Genomic DNA, 18,718 nt, shown 5'->3' with positions numbered 1-18,718 from the left:
TGACCGAGATCATGTTCATGTTTGTGTTTGAGTTGCCAAATGCGAATTACATGTTTTCCTTGTCAACTAAAACATCAAGATGGACTAAATAATGGATTTCCAAGTGGGAGGACCGTTGAAGTTATGATTGACACCGTATGATTTACGGAAAATATTTGTATGATTATCAGATTTAATAATTTTGGTGGCTTTGATGTATTTTGATGAGAGAAAATAATAAATAAATGATTCAAATAAATTATTTTGATAAAAAAATATTAAATAAAAGAAAAATATAGACAAAGTCATCATTATCACTAAAATTTAAAGTAACTCAAGTGGAACTTATGATTTAATTTAGGTAATGCAAGTGCAAACAAATTCAAAGTAATCCTTCTAACATTATTGAAGAAATATTGAAGATTTAGTTTTCAACATTTTGTGACGTGTAGAGAATAGATATCCCACTTGGACTTGGAAAGTGGAAAAACAATTTAATAAGATTATTATTTAATTCCTTAAAAAAATTATTATTTATTTTTTTGAAAGAATTCTTATAATATTTGATATTTAAATCATTGTACATAGAAATTCGCTTTATAATCCTGTGAGTTTAACTCAGTTGTTAGAGATATTGCATATTATATGTAGGAGTTAGAGTTGGAACCCGACACTTACTTCTCCACAATTAAATTGTGTGAACTTTAGTCACTAGGCTACTTGACAAAAAAGAAAAAAAAAAAGAAATTCGCTTTGTAAAATATATACTACAAAATTTAGAAAATGATACTTTACCCACTTGCTTCATATAATATTCATTCTTTTATATTATTATATTTAATCAGATATCCTCTATACATAACTAACTGCATATATTAATCTTTCAATCAATTTAGGACTTTAATATGGTTGTTCTTCAAGACTAGATTCAAACCTAAGACTTTAAATTAAACTGAAAGAGAAACCCTACCATTTTATCAAAGTGTTCTTGGCATCTTATATTATATTTTTATTCGTAACTTCTAGATTGATCAATTTACATATTGAAAAAAATATATAGAAGAAAAATTAATTTTGCATCCAAAAAATGTTATTAATAATACTTAGATGAAAATGTAGCAAATGTGAAAAATTGGAATGATATAGGTATAAAAGGACCGATCCAATTATCAATATCTTCAATATATTGAGTTAAACTTTGAAGTACTATTCACACTTTCCTTCAAGGCTTCTTAGGGTGTGTTTGGTTGTGAAAAGAAAGTGTGAAGAGAGAAAAATGTGAGAAAGAGTTTGAAAAGAGAGAAATATATGAGAAATAGAGTAGATTTGATATATTATTTGGTACATGAGAAGAAAGAGAGAAATAGAAGAGAGAGAAGTGTGTTTAATTTTTGAAAAGACTAAAATATCCTTATATTAAAAAAACTAATACAATTTATTATCTTAGTAATTTAATTTCATATATACTTTTTTTTGATTTCATATATAAATTAATGCAGTTTTTTTTATTCTAATTTAATTAAGAAATTAAATTGATTATTTTTACACAGAAATTAGACTACTTCTTAATTAATTGTTTAAAATAGTTTTACGTAGTCAATTAATTAAATCAATTCATTACAATAGTTTTATCAAAAAAAATATATTACTAGATTTTAACACTATTTATTTTCACTGGTTTTATCAAATCGTATGTTTTTTTTTAAAGATTATTTGTTATTTGGTCATACAAAAAAAAAACAATGTTATTTAGCCTTTCAAAAACAACAAGATGGTCTATGTTACTGTTATCTAAGCAAGGGCAAAATTGAGAAATGTCTAAAATAACAACAGCTCCTCCCCTTTCTTCGCATCCATGGAGAGAAGGAATATTGACGTGGGGTCCACTGATTTTTGATCTCTCTCCCCTATTTCTTCCCCCCACCAAACAGCTTTGATGGGACACTTCTCTCCTTTCTCTCTCCCTTCAACTTCTCTCGTCCCATCTTCTCCTCAACCAAACAGCCCCTAAGTCTTCTGTTTAATGCGACGTGATGTTTTCTACTCCCATACACTGTTCATCTAACCCAATGGGACGTTTTTGTCCTCTAGCATTTAATGAATTTCTTCTATCTTCTATACCTATATATAATGGCTGTGTTTGGTAACACAAAAAAGCTAGCTTATAGCTTGTTGGACAAGCTTATAAGCTTGCTTTGATAGAATGAGATGTGTTTGGTAAAGAGCTTTTTTTATTAGCTTATAGCGTTTTTTGAGAAGCTATTTCAAGTAGCTTTTGAGCTTTTAGCTTTTAGCTTTTTACATTTTCTTCCATTTTTAACCTTTAACATTATTTTTTTTTATTTTTTTATAAACAAAAAACTAGCCATGTTAAAAAATAAACTACCCACGTTTAGGGATACCGCTGCACTACCTCATTGCTCTTTTTGTATTTGTTTTATGTTTGAAACCGTTTTGTTATATTCCTATTACATATTTAGCATTTTTTTCCTTTTCGCATATTTACCATTTTAAATAAAACACACAAATTTTTCAAAAGTAAAAACTAAAACATGCAATTTTTCATAAAAAAATTGAAAGGTATGATTATGAAGTTGAGAAAATTTAGTTAAAAAATATTTCAATGAAGTTCATATTTCAAATTTATAATTTTCAAGAGGAAAAATACATAAATATATTAGTTAAAAATGTTTATACATTTTTTTAGGTGAAAAAATGTTTATACATATAACTTATATAGATTAAACATACATGTACTTTTATGTCATTTCATATTTATTAATTACTTAAAAAGCTAGTTTTACCAAACACTTTAATTTCAATCAACGAACTTTTCAGTTATAAGCTTTCAGCTATCAGTCATCAGCTATAAACTAGCTTTTCAGCTATCAGCTAGCTTATCAGCTATCAGCTAGCTTATAGCTTAATTTTACCAAACACACCCAATGGCAAAACTTTCGTTTGGTGTAGCTTATTTTATTTCCAAATTTACCCTTAACAATTACCATTAATTCCAAAAATTGCTAAACAGTTGCTTCATAATTTCATCTTAACGGCCACGTGTTGCTTTTCCAACACTAAGATGCAAATATAGTGGTGGAAGCAACAATAAAAAATAGAGACCCACGTTCATTGCTTCATTTTTTTTAATACACCCACGTCCATTGCTGTTTTAATTAATTTCGGATTTTTAATTTAATTAAATCAGTTTAATATTACATGGAAAAATTATGGATTTTGATTGGATGATTGTGTAAAGTTGGGTTTACACTATCAAGCATATCCTTTATTCTCTATTATATAACCATTAAATTTTACTCTTTTATATAGTTTTAAATAAATAATATTTGTGTATGACATACAATATTAATTTATAAAAACAAAGTAAAAAAATATAACGTTACCGTAGTAGAAAAAGCGGACAGACGGACACGAGAGTGCCCGTCTAGACGCTAGTCAAGGATAAAGACAAGGATGATGCTTCGGGTTAGTTGCATGTTTCAATGTAAATCTGCTGGGCAAATCACATCGGGAACACTGAATAAATATTGAGTAAAATGGTTTCAATGTAAATCGGCTAGCATTCTAATGACCGTACGTTTTTGGTTTAATTTTTTCCAAAAAAAGTATTTCATAGGTAGTGGCCCAGTTAATTGGGTTAGGTCGTAGATGGTTTCAGCCTAATAAGGTAATGATTTTAATACATGTGATAGCCAAATTTAGGAGGTGTATTCAATTGAGATTTTGTAAGATTTTAAAGGACTTTTTAAAAATAAAAAAGTTTTGTGGTATTCAATCAAGACTTTTATAGAATATAAATAAATTTTGTGGTATTCAATTAAGACAATCATGATTGTTTTTTTCAGGGCAACGAAATCCAGTGGTATTCAAATGAGATTTTCACTAACTTATAAAATGTCACTTGGTATTCAAAAGTATGTAGATTTTAAGAGATTCTTTTGTGGAATGGATTTTATGAGACTTTTAATTGAAAATACACATAACATGCTCAATCAACAATCTCAAAGAAAACCTTAAGACTTTTTGAGACTTCCATAATTTTTTTAGCACACTAATGACATTTCTTGTCTCATGTCACACTCACTCATTCCCTCTTCTTGTTAATATTCATAACTCCCTCTTTGATATTATTCCTTGTTCACAATACATTTTTTCATATTGTTGCTTCTCGTAATTTTTTTCGACAAGTTGCTTCTCGACGTTGATTATCATGATCCAGTAAATGAAAATATTGTTCTTGTAAAGTAACCATTTTTCATATACTAGCAGATCATATTCCTTACGATTGCTGTGCACCGTTATACTATTTCGTTGTTGTTTTTATCGTTGTTAATGTTAAGTGACCATTTCATTTTTTCCGTAAATGACCATTATTATTTTAAGGCATTATTATTATTGTTATCTATACCTATTAATAAAGGCAATATTTGCTTTTTGGTGTAGCCTATTTTTACTTCCTAAAATACCCTCCTGATTCAGTTTTTTTAATCCATGTTAACTACTTATCAAACCGGCAAGCCAATATAACCCAATCATGGCAGTTTATTATCCGTGTAGTTTTCTAAAAGAGATAGTCATATCCTTCCAAAAAAAAAAAAAGAGATTACATCAGTTACATAATGTATATCCTCTACCATTTCCTCCCATTATTACCTACTTTTTCAACATGGGATAAGGTTTGATATTTACATCGCTTCACAATTAAGTAGTGTCATTGAAAAGAGTTTGCTTAAAAGGCTACCGAAACAATTGAAGAATGTTGAAGATCAGAGTAAGAAGATAGCATTATAGCAAACAAACAAGTATTTTAAATTTTTATCCTTGATGAGATCACAAATAGTTTTTTAATTGTATATACAATCTTTTTTATTTTTGACTAGCTATAATTGTAAACTAACAAAAACAAAGATACTTAAGAAATATTACAAAATAAAAATAAGAACAAGGATATGCTCTATATTTGTTGTTTCTCCATTTGTGATTACTCCTAATTGAAGGTTTTTATTTTTATTTTTGAACGATCTCAATTGAAAGCATCTATACTTTTATCATTGATTACTCCTAATTAATTGCTATTTTGTGTTTGTTATTCATAGAAGACTCTTATTGACATTCAAGTTATTTTGAACTCAAACTCTTCAGACCAAAATCACTTCTGTGTATACAAAGAAGAAAATTGAAACTGAAACGTGGAGGTTGAGGGAACTGAGTGGAAAAGAGGGGACCCTAGGTGGTAATTCAGGAAATTAAAATAGGAGATATGCTACAATGGTGATGCTAAGGCAGGACGGTAACCGAACCACGCGTAGAATATTATACTGTGTAACACGTTGTGAACTTTGTCACGGCGAAGTGATGAACAAAAAAGAGGCCAGTCAAGTTGTACGCAACATGGACTAACAACGCAGAAAATGAAACGTCCCCTGTCGGAGGAAACTCAATTGCTGTAAGGGCAATACAACTTTTTGGTGTGGTTCCAAAAATGTCCTTTACTTTCGTTCTCACGTTTAGTAAACCGGTGCATGATAGTAATTTCATCGTAACCCCTAGATTAGATTAGATGAAGGCGGTGACTTAAATTGATTTCGACGAAAAGTGAGTAGATGGTAAAGTGATTTATATTTGTATGTATACATTTTATCTAAAAACCAATGTTATATCCTTCCAATTACTGGCTAATAGTTTTTTTTGGTAGTGCTGGCTAAGTGTACGTCTTACATGATTTTTATTTTTTTTGCTCTTACTTGAAAGTAGTTCGGGTACCAAATTCATTTATCAAAAATTGTTAAGAGATCGTGATTGTTAAAACTAAACTAAATTTATGTTGTTTGATTTATTTAATCTTCCTTTTGATTAATTTTCATATAGACTTTTTTGTTTGTTTTTAGGATGGCCGAGTCTTTTTAGTATCTGCTACAAGAAAATAGAAAAATAGAGAAGGAGATGGGCTATAATAGTGATGCTAACGCCAAGGTAGTAATAAACACGCTGGGGAGGAAGATTTGACACGACCACATTGCAGTACATAAAGTTAGAGAAATACAAAACGGAAATAATAATGGGAGGGTTATAACTTATAAGCTTTGTGCATTTGGGAAAAGCGCAGGATACTACAGGAAAAATACACATTGTTAAAATAAAAAAAAAAATAGAGGACTATACAATTAGTTATTTGTGTAATAATTACTATTTTAGCAAGTCAAAAGAAGATATATTAATAAGCAAAATGCAATCTATCTCCCACAAGGCATGCTAAAACAGAAAGCCAAAGAAACGGTTACAAAATCACTAAATCAATGTCTGAAACATGAATGCAAAACGATGCTAAAACACAAAAATTAATCAATGCCCAAACAATCCAGACTCCAATTATGATAACTGAAGGCTTTAATAGGATGATTGGCCTTTAGCTACCAAAAAGAAAGCCTCTTTGGTATTATAGGAGTAGAGGAATTGTGCTTTCTTTATGATAAAAAATCCTATTATTTCTTTCCTTTCAGATTACCCAAGCACAAGACAACCAAATCTATATCTATACCTATTAATAAAGGCAAAACTTGGTTTTGGTGTAGCCTATTTTTTTCCCAAAAATACCCTTAACTTGAAAAAACACGGTTAGGAATTGAGTCGTTTCTTTTCCTTCCACTAAACACAGCGGTTTCAAATAAAACCAAACAAATATAGAAAGATTTCGTCAATTTTCAAGGGAAAACAAAAAAACAAAGCATCGACATGGCAATCGCAAAAGAGAGGGAGGGATATGTGCAGCGGGATCCTTTCATGGTGGCAACTGGTGTGAAACATCAAAGATTGGTAGTGCTTTGCAAAACTCTAATTTAGGAAATCACTATTTTCGATCGATCGGCAATTTTTTTTTTTTAAAGGATGGTAATTTCATGAAATTAACTATTGTGTATGTGTTCCCTCAAAAAAAAAAAAAAAAAACTATTGTGTATGTGTTAATATCTTTAAAGGGTAGAGGAAAATATAAGATTCATAGTGAATGGATGAAACTGTTACTTATCTGCCCATGTTAGAGCACTAATACACCATCCCTTCTCTCTTCTTCTAAGATTATCATAGATGATTTGGGTACGTATTTGCTTCTGTGTATAATGTAATTCATTTTGCTTAATTGGAAGGAGTCTTCATATTTGTTGCATGACCAAATTTTTTTGTTGGAGTCTATTCTTTCACATGAGTGAGGGAATATTTATGAGTCTATTTTTTCATGTTCCATTGTTCATGTTCAAGACAATATAGAAGATTTAATATAAGCTTTGTTGTTTGTTGTTTGATAAGTTGAATAGTTTGAGAAAATCTTGAAATGTTAATCACTTTATATGCATCTTTGGTTTTATGCTATCAATAATGTTTACTTTGGACTTCATCCTCGAAGAAGACAAAATTCATTAAGGCTTATCTTTCTTTCCTTTCTAATGATATGGTTATTTATTTTTTTGATTTCCCTCTTTACTTGAACACATCCTTCAATGGAGTTGCGGTGCATTGCAATCACATCTTTATAACTGAAAAGACTGCGATGGTATATGGGATCACCGCGGCACCACTACAGAATCCACATGCAACGTTCTCGGTGCTGGAAGGTCAGGGTTTTCCTTTAAGATGGTGGTGAGTAATGCAACACACCAGTGTACTTGGTGACGAGTAAAAATTGGCTCTGCTCTCTATTTAATTTTCCCAGTTTTGGTTACATATTTCAATTTGTTTTTTGTGGGTTTTCAAATTCAATTTCATGGTAACAAATGTATCATTATTGATTTCTTGGATTATCACTGAATATATGGTAGGCTAAATATATAAAAAAGAAGAAGAAAGGAATGTGTGAGGGTAAAGTAAAGGCTTAAGGATTGCATGGACCAGTGAAGCTTTCTTTTGGGGCCTAAGTGAAGGTAACTTTCATTTTCTCTATTGCTTTGCCTTTAGGCATGTAGAAAAATAACTATACCATGGTGACTAAATGGCTTTCATACCTTTCATCATTTTGAATTTTTTGGTAAAATCCTCTTTGTAATCACATTCAAAAACATTTTCATACCTTGCATCTATTCTATAGTTTAATATAATGACATTCCTGTGGTGGTAGACTAAATTCATCACCGAGTTATAATATAATTAGTTGTGATTGAAAGTATGAAATCAACATTTTTTTGGAAATTTTCACCTAGGACATTAGCATTACTTTCTTCAAGATGTTGCATTGTACACTTAAGACAATTAACAGGTAGTTTTAAGGATGAAATGATGCAGGAAATCCGAAAGGAATAACAATGAAGGGAGAAATTATCTTGCAAAAGCTTTCAAACTAGAAACAAGTAAGGATCACACTGCAATTTTCGATTATAAATGAATACGAGGGAGGCAAAACCAGTGCTATAAAACTGCTTTAAATGTAGAACGATATGGAATAGTTTATGTGCAGCCTAAAGGCGAAGAGAGAAAATAACCATGAATGAATAATATCGCAAGTGCATTGATAAAATCTGAAAAGAAGTATGTACATAAAACAATACTACTGTATTTGAATATGTTTTTCTTATGTGTTTACTGGTGTTGTTTATACATCTCAGATTGTTCATTTTAAATTTCCATTATTCCATTTGCATCATAATTTCTTCACCGGGTAAACATATGTGTGTCTGCTTCAAGTTCATAATGTGACTTTGGTAAACATTTTCGGGACACAATTCAACAATAGTCTTCACATTGATAGATTATGTGACCAATTTTAGGAAGAGTTCTACTTCTCTATGTCAAATCATATTTAACTGATTTCGAAGACAAGGATGGAGATATTTCTGATTATGGAAGTGGATGAAGAAAATAATAGAGTTTATGTTTTCCTACTAAGCCGAGGCATGTTGGTTCTTATCACAATTTGGGCAACTTATGGAAGAAAAATAATACCCCTCCGTGGACTGCCTTCAATCAGTTACCCCCTCCTTGATTCTCTTATTGGTGATGTTACAGGTTTGGGTTCCTTTTATAGTATTTTATTGTTGAACCTGAACTTACAATTTTCACTGCCATTGGTGGTAAACCCTAGATATGTTACATAAAATAGTGCAATAATAAAAAAAAAACGGAGAGACGAGAACAAGAGTGATAGTAGGGAGAAAGTTGCACCAGAGACTGAAATAGGGGTTTTAGTTACTGTTTTCAAGGCAACTTCCTCACATTTTAAACATATTTTTTAAGTTAATCTTAAGTATATTTCTAACCATTTTTCTTCTTTCCCTTTATTTTGGGAAATAGTGAGAGTGAGATGTCTTTTTAAGTTAATCTTAAGTATATTTCTAACCAATTTTCTTCTTTCCCTTTATTTTGGGAAATAGTGAGAGTGAGATGTCCATTGAGATGCTAATCGAGTCCTAAAATAATTATCATATTGATATTGATTATTCTCTGATTTTCTTCTTCTTGCTTGCATATATTAACGGTTTTTAATTTCATTAACCTAAGAATTATAGTTTTCTTGAATCAGATCAAACTTGAGAAAGGAAGCATTACATAGTTGAAATTTTCAGGAGAAGATGCAGATAACAAAAAACAAACACATGGTGAGGGATAAAGGACTATAAGTGATGAGATGAAGATGTGAATGATCAAGTATTATGACACAATCTAGTACAATGCCAAAAGTATGACTAACATTTATACAATATATTGAAAGTGTTGATTAATCGTAATATGAGTTTTCCATTCATAATTGTTTTGGCATGCACAAATATTTGTAGTGTTGATTAATCAAAATTCATTAGCGGATTACTACAAACGTATTGAAAGTAGACATATATCATCTTACCTTTTGTATCAAGTTCGATTTTTTATATCGACTAAATGAACGATATTTCTTTTAATTCTAATAATTTTGTTTGAGATATATCAAGAAAAAAGTAAACAAACATCAAACAAAAACATAATGTTTATAAGTTACACACGTTATCGCAGTAGAAAAAGCGGACAGACGGGCACGGGAGTGCCCGTCTAGACGACGGGAGGGCCCGTCTGGACGCTAGTTATTAATAAAGGCAATACATCCATTTAGTGTAGCCTATTTTTTATTCCAAAATTACCCTTCACTTTCTAGAGAAGTTTAATCAACGGTGGCATTTGCAATTTAGTAATTTCAATCTATGACAACTGCTTACACAAAAAGAAATGGGATGTTAGTTGTAACTGATCTCCCACTATCAAACACAAATTGAACAAAATAAATCTCTCACTATCAAACACAAATTGAACAAAATAAATAAATAACTGCATATAGACCTGAAGGGGAAAATGAAGCGTGAATTGATTGAATGATAAAATGTTGTTTTGGCTTCAAATTTGTGGTTTTGAGAAACAGAGAAAACGTGACACGATTTCTTCAACGTGTCATGATTTTGGCATGTTGTGAGCATGTTTTCTGAGTGTTCAATCGTGGCACGATTTTGGGAAAACGTGACACGATTTTCGGCGTGCTGGGAAAGTTTTCAGGATAAGGTTGGTCGTACCTTGGGTCATACGTATCAAACGTGTCACGATATGGACAAACGTGACACAATTTTGACAGCTGAAGACTGCTATATAAGTGTTTCTTTGCAGATTTTGAAGGTGAGCTTGAAGAGAGAGAAACTTGGATTACAAAGGAGGTAACTTTAGGGTTAAGTGTCTTTGTAGTGTCTCTTGGGTTGGGAAACATTGTAAACACCTTGGGTAGTGAGATTTCACCATTGGAAGGATCAAAAAGCTTCCTTTTGTGTTCTCTCTTAGGATTCATTGTGAGTGTGGGTGACATGAAAATGGGTAGAAATTAGGTCTTGTTCTTTTGTGAGCTTTTAAGCTAATTTCTTGTAACCCATTTGTATCACTTTCATCTTAGTGTATTGGAGGGCTGCTCTCTCCCCCAGAGTAGGTCATATTGGACGAACTGGGTTACCATCTTGGTGTGTTTGTTCCTTTCTTTCATTGCTTATCTTTATTGCTTTGATTATGCTTGTGGTGTTGCTCTACACGTAGATTTAGATCTGTTTTTGTTGTTGTTGCTTGAAGACACTTTAGCTATTGATTACCACTTCCTTTGCTCCACACATCTTTGTTATTCATTGGTGTGATTTTTGTCCGAATTCACAACAATTGGCGCCCACCGTGGGGCATAGGCGTGAATTGGTAAAGTTGGTATCATGGGTTCAAAGTGGGACATTGAGAAGTTCACCGGAAGTAATGATTTCGGGTTGTGGAAGGTTAAGATGCAAGCGGTTTTGACACAACAAAAGTGTGTAGAAGCATTGAAGGGTGAAGCGGCGATGCTGACACATTTGACACAAGCGGAGAAGCGTGAGATGATAGACAAGGCAAAGAGTGCCATTGTTTTATGTCTCAGAGATAAGGTTTTAAGGGATGTCGCGAGGGAGGCTACCGCGGCGTCGATGTGGGCTAAGTTGGAGTCATTGTACATGACAAAATCATTGGCTCATAGGCAACTCTTGAAACAACAACTCTATTCATTCAAAATGGTGGAGTCTAAAGCAATCTCAGAGCAGTTGGCGGAATTTAACAAAATTCTTGATGATTTGGCCAACATTGAAGTTAATATGGAAGATGAGGATAAGGCTTTGTTGTTACTTTGTTCATTACCAAAGTCTTTTGAGCATTTCAAGGATACCATCCTTTATGGTAAGGAGGGCACCACTACTTTGGAGGAGGTCCAATCGGCTTTGAGAACCAAAGAATTGACCAAGTTCAAGGACTTGAAGGTTGATGAGGGTGGTGAAGGCTTGAACGTTGCAAGAGGGAGAAGTGAGCAAAGAGGAAAAGGCAAGGGGAAGTCGAGGTCCAAGTCTAAGTCCAAGGGCCTTGACAAATCAAAGTATAAATGCTTTCTTTGTCATAAGCAAGGTCACTTCAAGAAGGATTGCCCGAATAAAGGGGGCAATGGTAGTTCTTCCGTTCAAGTTGCGGTGGCGTCCGATGAAGATGGTTATGAGAGTGCGGGTGCACTAGTGGTCACAAGTTAGGAACCAGAGAAGAGTTGGGTTTTGGACTCGGGATGCTCTTATCATATGTGTCCTAGGAAGGAATATTTTGAGACTTTGGCTCTAAAAGAAGGAGGAGTTGTTCGACTCGGAAATAAAAAAGCGTGCAAAGTCCAAGGCATGGGCACCGTTCGTCTAAAGATGTTTGATGGCCTTGAATTCCTTTTAAAGGATGTGAGGTTTGTTCCCGAACTTAAGCAAAATTTAATTTCCCTTAGCATGTTTGACAGTCTAGGTTATTGCACTAGAATTGAGCATGGGGTTTGTAAAATTTCGCACGGTGCATTGATTACGGTTAAAGGGTCTAAAATGAATGGTTTATACATTTTAGATGGTTCCATAGTAATTGGTAATGCATCGGTAGCTAGTGTTGTACCTCATGATAATTTCGAATTGTGGCATTTGAGATTGGGGCATGTTAGTGAAAGAGGTTTAGTTGAACTAGCTAAACAAGGTTTGCTAGGAAAAGATAAATTGGACAAGCTAGAATTTTATGAGCATTGCATACTAGGCAAGCAACATAGAGTAAAATTTGGTAGTGGTATGCATCATTCTAGTAGACCTTTTGAGTATGTTCATTCGGACCTTTGGGGTCCTTCCAAGACTCTTACTCTTGGAGGGGGTTCCTATTTTCTTTCCATCATTGATGATTATTCTAGGAGAGTGTGGGTCTTTGTTTTGAAAAACAAAAGTGACACATTTGAGAAGTTTAAGGAATGGCTCACTCTCATAGAAAATCAAATGGGAACTAAACTAAAAGGTTTGAGAACTGACAATGGCCTAGAGTTTATTTCAGAGCAATTTAATGAGTTTTGCAGGTTGAAAGGAATCAAGAGGCATAGAACCGTACCAAGAACACCGCAACAAAATGGTCTTGCTGAACGGATGAATAGGACCCTTTTGGAGCGGGTGAGGTGTAACACCCCGTTTTCCCAACGTAAAAATTTCATAAATAAATCAGAGTTTCTCAACGTAAACAGAATGTAACATTTCATAAAAATCATAAACGGATTAAATAAATATTTATCCTTCAAAATTCGACCAAAAAATTACTTAAGATCTCGCAGCGGAATTAGTCAACATCTAAACATAGTCTTTGGCACCAAGCCTCATCATAAAAGTCTCATAAATAGTCTTACAACATAATAACTAGTTCAACTCAGCAACTTCGTTAAAATTCTCATAAAACAATACGTAGGGAATAGAAAATAATGACAAACTCCCATCCCGTTACGTATCAGAGCACCTAAAGACACACTTGTGAGGAGTCCACTCATGACCACGCCTATTCTTTATTACCTGCAAGTTACCCATACGAAGAGCAACATTTTCAAGCAAAAGAGGTGAGATTTATCAAACAATAATATCAAGCATATAACTCATCAATTACATTTAACATCATAGACATCATTAATTACATTTAACAACATAGACATTCATTAATTACACTTAACAACATAAACAACATCAATTAATCTATCATCATAAACATCACCAATTACATCATATTTCATTGTATTCAAACATCGACAATTCATCATACATCTTGTAAATACATAATAAATTATACATAACATATTTTCATATTTATCAATCATAAACAACGTCATACTCATGGATATCATCATATAACAGTCATAATCATCGTCACATAACATCATACAAATATTTCATCACTAGATACTTCGTTAAAACATCACAACTTGACTCGATGATGAGTCAATATTTAGTCTATTTTTATGCATTATTTAGTTTAGTTTTATTTAAGATTTGATTTTATTTTATTGCAATTTTATTTCCTTTTTGAATCTTTTTACTACAATTGCATATTTTATATTTCAGGAACGAATATATGATGGAAGGTGTCTTGGAGCAAAAGAAAGGAGTCTGGAGCAAATTCGGAACAAAAATATGAAGATACGGAGACAAAATATGTCTCCCACAAGTCAGAAGCTTGGCACGGCCCGTGCCAACATGTGGCACGGCCGTGCCACCCCCCCAGATGCCCTTTTGCTACTTTTCTTCAAGCCCAAGTTACTCTGTTTTAGTTTTACCGAATAGCCCTTGTAGTTGCTTAGATTTTAAGTCAATTGTAAAGCTATAAATATAGTAGCTCTCCATCATAAACATTCATCTTTATTCTTGGAATCAAATAGTGACAATTGTTTTCATAATAAAGTTCATCCTTTATTTTATTTACTTTCTTGTTATTTTATTGCTTTCTCTCTTCTTCTCCCATGTCTACGATGAACATGAGTGAGTAGACTTCTCTTGTCTTGGGATTGTTGGATAAGTCTAATGACGTAATCCGGATCAAACCAAGCCTTAAACCTTAATCTTATGTAACCTTAATTTCTAATCTAGATTCACCATTTTAACATGAATTAACCATTATCAAACTGTAGAAACGAAAGTGGAGGGTTTGATAATTGTTAATTCATTATTCCAAATATCAATTCATAAAACGAAAGTGGAGTTTTGATATTCGAACAAGTGAATCTAGACAAAGATTACGAAACATGAAAATAGTCTAGCAAACCTTGAGACATATAAATTTTCAAGCTTCAAGGATTCCAAAGGCAATCACCCATGAAAATAGGTGTGGTTGTTGGAGGAACACACTCACTGAGACCGAAAGGAGATGTGATAGGCTAAAGAGAAACTTGTCTTTAGAAATTAAGACCAACGTAAGGTTATAAGTTTAAGGCTTGTTTGTGAAAGATTCGTTATTACGATGAACCAATGATCCCAAGGCTTCTTTTTATTATTGTTATTTACTTCAACCAACTGAACCTCCTCTTTTATAAACTTTCTCCTCCTCTAATCATTCTCCTAAAGTTAATTGAATTGAACAACTCCCTAGCGGAACGATACTCTCTTTTACTACTACTTTTACTACTACTTTTTCTTAGTGATTAGAATTCTATTCTTTTTCTTTTCTTTTTCTTCTTTTACTCTTTTCTTTTTATTTCTGTTATCGTTAGCTTCTTGGGTTCTCAATTTTTTTATGCGAAGAACCAGAAATCGAGTGATACTCATTCCCGAGATCGAATGGTTTTTGCCTAAAAGAAAGAGAGACACACGAAATAACACCGCCATGGCTGATCGTACTCTCAAAGAGTATGCAACGCCGTCTACGGCTGAGCCACAAGCTGTTATTGTGTACCCAACGGTTGAGGATGACAACTTTGAAATCAAGCCTGCCCTACTTAACTTGGTGCAGCAAAATCAGTTTTCGGGATCCCCCACCGAGGATCCCAATCTTCACATCTCTGTTTTCCTACGAATTAGTGGAACCCTAAAGGAGAACAAAGAGGCCGTAAGACTTCATCTCTTTCCATTTTCCTTAAGGGATAGAGCTAGCGCTTGGTTCCATTCCCTTGAAGTCAGTTCCACTACTTCATGGGATCAAATGAGGCAAACATTCCTTGCCCGATTCTTCCCCCCCTCTAAAACTGCTAAACTAAGGGACCAAATCACACGGTTCAATCAAAAAGATGGGGAATCTCTCTATGATGCGTGGGAGCGTTTCAAGGAATTGCTTAGACTTTGTCCCCACCATGGTTTAGAGAAGTGGCTCATAGTCCACACCTTTTATAATGGCTTGTCTTATACCACTAAAATGTCTGTTGATGCAGCTGCAGGTGGAGCTCTAATGAACAAAAACTACACGGAGGCATATGCCTTGATTAAAGACATGGCTCAAAATCATTACAAATGGACCGACGAGAGAGCCATCGCTAGTTCTTCATCCTCCAAAAAGGAGGCAGGTATGTACGAAGTCTCTATCTATGATCACCTTGCTTCTAAGATTGGTGCACTAACCCAAAAATTTGAAAAACTAAATGTTAGTGCTGTCACTTCTGCTTCTACATCTCCTTCTTGTGAAATCTGTGGTATAACTGGTCATGTTGGTGTTGATTGCCAACTAGGTAGTGCTATTAGTGGTGTTGAGCAAATGAACTATGCTCAATACAACCAAGGGATGAGACAAAATCAAAACTTTTATAAAAACCAAAATCCCTATGGACAAGTAGCACCACCTGGCTATGCAATCAATTAGAGAGTCGCTCAGAAATCCAATTTGGAAATTTTGTTGGAAAATTCTATTGCCAACCAAAATAAACAACTTCAAGAACTCAAAAACCAAACCTGATTTCTAAACGATTCTCTTTCCAAGCTCACTACCAAAGTTGATTCTATTGCTACTCACTCTAAGTGATGAGTCTATATTTAGTCTATTTTTATGCATTATTTAGTTTAGTTTTATTTAGATTTGAATTTATTTTATTACAATAATATTTCCTTTTTGAATCTTTTTACTACAATTGCATATTTTATATTTTAGGAACGAATATATGATGGAAGGTGTCTTGGAGCAAAAGAAAGGATTCTGGAGCTGATTTGGAGCAAAAATACGAAAGATTAGGAACAAAAATATAAAGCCCCCAAGTCAGAAGCTTGGCACGGCCCGTGCCAATATGTGGCACGGCCGTGCCACCTCACAGAAGGCCTTTTGCTGCTTTTTCTTCGGGCCCAAGTTACTCTGTTGTAGTTTTACTGATTAGCCCTTATAGTTGCTTAGATTTTAAGTCAATTGTAAAGCTATAAATAGAGTAGCACTCCATCATAAACATTCATCTTTTGTTCTTGGAATAAAAGTTCACTTTTATATTATTGTTCTTTTACTTTATTGCTTTCTCTCTTCTTCCCCCATGTCTACAATGAACGTTAGTGAGTAGACTTCTATGTCTTGGGATTGTTGGATAAGTCTAATGACGTAATCCGGATCAAGCCAAGCCTTAAACCCTAATTATATGTTACCTTAATTCCTAATCTAAATTCACCGTTTTAACATGAATTAATTATTATCAAACTGTGGAAGCGAACGCGGAGGGTTTGATAATGGTTAATTCATCATCACAGATATCAATTCATAAAGCGAACGCGGAGCTTTGATATCCGAACAAGTGAATTTAGACAAGGTTTGCGAAACATGAGAATAGTCTAGCAAACCTTGGGACACATAAAGTTTCGATCTTCAAGGGTCCCAAAGGCAATCACCCATGAGAATAGGTGTTGTTGTTGGAGGGATACACTCACTGACTTCGAGAGAAGCTGTGATATGCTAAAGAGAAACTTGTCCTTAGAAATTAAGATTAACGCATAATTATAAGTTTAAGGCTTGCTTGTGAAGGATTCGTTGTTATGATGAACCAATGATCCCAAGGCTCTTTTATTATTATTGTTATTTACCTTCAGCAACTAAACCTCCCTTTTTATAATCTTTCTTCTTTTCTAATCATTCTCTAAAAGTTAATCGAATTCATAACTCCCCAGCGGAACGATACTCTTTTACTACTATTACTTCGATAGACCGTGCACTTGCGGTTTGGCCTATCAAGTTTTTGGCGCCGTTGCCGGGGAGTTATTGCAATTTGGTTAATTTTTTTTTAACGATTAGACTAAAAAAAAAATCTTTTGCTTTATTTTATTTTATTTTATATATTTCTTTCTAAAAAAAAAATAAAATTTTTTTTGCTTTATTTTATATTTTTTTCTTTTTATAGTTCTATCCAAAAAAAAATAAATATATTTTTCTATTTCTTCTTTTTCCTTTAACTTCTTGGGAAGATAATAACGATATGACTAAGGAACGCTCTCTCAAAGAGTATGCAATCCCATCTTCAAATGAGTCATATGATGCTATTGTGTACCCAACGGTTAAGGATAATTTTGAAATAGAACCTGCACTTGTTCACCTAGTGCAGCAAAATCAATTTTTCGGATCACCCACTGAGGATCCGAATTTTCATATTTCAACCTTTTTAAGACTCAGTGGAACCTTGAATGCAAACCAAGAGGCCTTAAGGCTGCACCTCTTTCCTTTCTCCTTAGGGGGTAGAGCTAGTGCTTGGTTTCATTCATTGGAAATTGGTTCTATCTTTTCATGGCAACAAATGAGGCAAGTTTTTCTTGCCCAATTCTTTCCCGATTTTAAAACCGTCCAATTAAGGATTCAAATCACACAATTCACTCAAAAGGATGGTGAATCTCTTTACGTTGCGTGGGAGCGCTTCAAAGAAATGCTTAGACTTTGTCCCCATCATGGTTTAAAGAATTGGCTTATTATTCACATTTTTTATAATGGTCTTTTATATATATACCACAAAAATTTGTGTTGATGCAGCTGCAGGTGGAGTTTTAATGAACAATAATTACACAGAAGCATACGCCTTGATTGAAGACATGGCTCAAAATTATTACAAGTGGACCGACGAGAGAGCCATCACTAATTCTTCACCCTCCAAAAAGGAGGCAGGTATGTATGAAGTCTCTAACTATGATCACCTTGCCGTTAAAATTGATGCATTAACCCAAAAATTTGAAAAAATAAATGTTAGTGTCATCTCTTCTTCTTCTTCTTCTACTGCATCCCCTTCTTGTGAAATTTGTGGTGAATTTGGCCATATTGGCATTGGTTGCCAACTAGGTAGTGTTGTTAGAAGTCCTGTGCAAGTAAACTATGCTCAATATAATCAAGGGTTTAGAAACAATCAAATTTCCTTTCAAACCCCTCAAAATCTTTTTGGACAACAAACAACACCACACAGTTATGCACACAACCAAAGAGTCCCTCAAAAATCCAGCTTGGAACTTTTTTTAGAAAATTTTCT

The 18,718-nt window shown here is 33.4% G+C and overlaps 1 long non-coding RNA gene and 2 other non-coding genes across 5 annotated transcripts; 1 reads left to right on the top strand and 2 right to left on the bottom strand.

Annotated features, from left to right (window-relative positions):
• The first annotated feature begins 5,254 nt into the window (after nucleotides 1-5,254).
• On the top strand, nucleotides 5,255-9,796 carry LOC146929333 (uncharacterized). 3 transcript variants are annotated; one of them, XR_015005995.1, is made up of 4 exons: nucleotides 5,255-7,632; nucleotides 7,812-7,913; nucleotides 8,272-8,979; nucleotides 9,506-9,796. It is a non-coding gene; the product is annotated as an uncharacterized LOC146929333 (long non-coding RNA). The 3 variants fall into 3 exon arrangements; XR_015005994.1 differs by having other exon boundaries at nucleotides 8,257-8,979; XR_015005996.1 differs by lacking the exon at nucleotides 8,272-8,979 and having other exon boundaries at nucleotides 9,492-9,796.
• Nucleotides 9,797-15,501: 5,705 nt separating this feature from the next.
• On the bottom strand, nucleotides 15,502-15,608 carry LOC146929332 (small nucleolar RNA R71). The gene has a single exon (XR_015009061.1). It is a non-coding gene; the product is annotated as a small nucleolar RNA R71 (small nucleolar RNA).
• A 2,441-nt stretch (nucleotides 15,609-18,049) lies between these two features.
• On the bottom strand, nucleotides 18,050-18,156 carry LOC146929331 (small nucleolar RNA R71). The gene has a single exon (XR_015009168.1). It is a non-coding gene; the product is annotated as a small nucleolar RNA R71 (small nucleolar RNA).
• Nucleotides 18,157-18,718: the final 562 nt, after the last annotated feature.

The sequence above is a fragment of the Medicago sativa genome, chromosome 4 (assembly GCF_051527215.1).
Source record: "Medicago sativa cultivar Bolivia chromosome 4, Bolivia_mono, whole genome shotgun sequence".
Taxonomy (NCBI): domain Eukaryota; kingdom Viridiplantae; phylum Streptophyta; class Magnoliopsida; order Fabales; family Fabaceae; genus Medicago; species Medicago sativa.
The sequence above is the reverse complement of the archived record's forward strand: the minus strand, read 5'-3'. Positions and strand labels throughout refer to the sequence as shown.